The sequence below is a fragment of the Ceratotherium simum genome, chromosome 30, assembly GCF_057802395.1.
Source record: "Ceratotherium simum simum isolate JZ-2026a chromosome 30, ASM5780239v1, whole genome shotgun sequence".
Taxonomy (NCBI): domain Eukaryota; kingdom Metazoa; phylum Chordata; class Mammalia; order Perissodactyla; family Rhinocerotidae; genus Ceratotherium; species Ceratotherium simum.
In genome coordinates, this window is record NC_141929.1 from 5,163,984 (window position 1) to 5,165,387 (window position 1,404).

Here is a 1,404-nt window from a genome sequence, read left to right on the forward strand (position 1 = left end):
TGAAGTGGCACGGTTCTTAATGTCTTGTCAGTGTGTTTTCATGGTTGGCTTCTCCTCATCTTACTGACACCCGCACCCCAACTGTCGCAGTCCCTCTGGTACTGTTTCCAGAGCCTCAAGACGCTTGAGAGCCCGTGACAAGCGACTTGGGCATTCAAGTATCACTCTCACAGATTTTGCCTTGTCCACATTTAATACTTTAAGTTGACGCACATCATCTTCCTTAGCTTTATCCTAAACATTCCTGTAATTTTTTTAGTGCACTTTGAAATAAAACAATTTTTAAAAATCTCTCTCTTTGATCCAGAATCTCAGGGACCTACAGCTTCATTCAATAGATTTGTCTGATGTCTGTGCCTGAGGGACCCAAAGATGCGTGAAGAGGATGACCTCGCCCTCTCACTGCCGTGTGGGAAGATGGGCAGCTGCACGGACAAGCGGCGGTGCACGTGTGCGGGGTTGTCACACACACTGTTCCATGAGGTTCTGGGGGACGTTTCAGACATGCAGAACCAAGTCCCTGAGCCCGGACCTCAGGCGGGCAGCCACTCTCAGGCTTGTGTGTGTGGCTTTGCAGAGTTTTGCTGTGGTGGTATTTGTATTCCTCCTACTAGCATGTTATGTAGGCTCATTGTATGGAGTGTGACGTTTGTGTTAAAATGGAAAATGAAAATATTGCCCATATAGGAAGGTGGCTAAATCTTATATGTGAATTCAGTCCAGCTCTGAAGCAGAGAAAAATATCCTGACAGCCTGGAAAAAGCATGGGAACAGCCATAAAATCCACACTGATCCGCAAGTAGCATCCTGTGCTCTAATGGAAGGGTGAGCCACCTGCAACACTGAGGGTCAGATTCAGAACCATATTGCTCCTCATCCCACTGGTGTCTGAGGCCAAGGCAGCCTGAGGACACAAGGGGAGACAACGTGGTAGCGCAGATCTGTGGCCGGTTCCCTGAGCCAAAAGCTGAGTGGCTTCTGGTCTGTAAGGGAAAGGTGGCTAGGCTGCCAGGCCTGACAGAGAGGTCGAGGAAATGATGGAAGAAGGTTCCACGCACAAGGCGTCTTCAGTCCAGAGAACCCGTGGTTTCCTGGAGTTCCTGTTATCTCTGGACTCACTGCCTGCTCTCCCTTCCCTTCCCCACTCGCCCAGTGTAGTCACATCCCACGTTTGCTCAGTATGTAGTTTATGTTACGATGACTAAGTATTTTACTTCTGAACCAAGCAGGGCCCTGTGATGAACAGTTTTCGCTTTTCCCAGAGGTAGGATTCCGCATGTGTGCCCTATGTACCCGTCACTGAGTCTGCCTCCGCCCCAGCTGGTTATGGGGTAGTCCCGCCTGGGTGCCCCCTGCCCTCTGCTCCCGCTCCAGGATCCTCAGCCTCCCGAGGCGCGCTGCGCA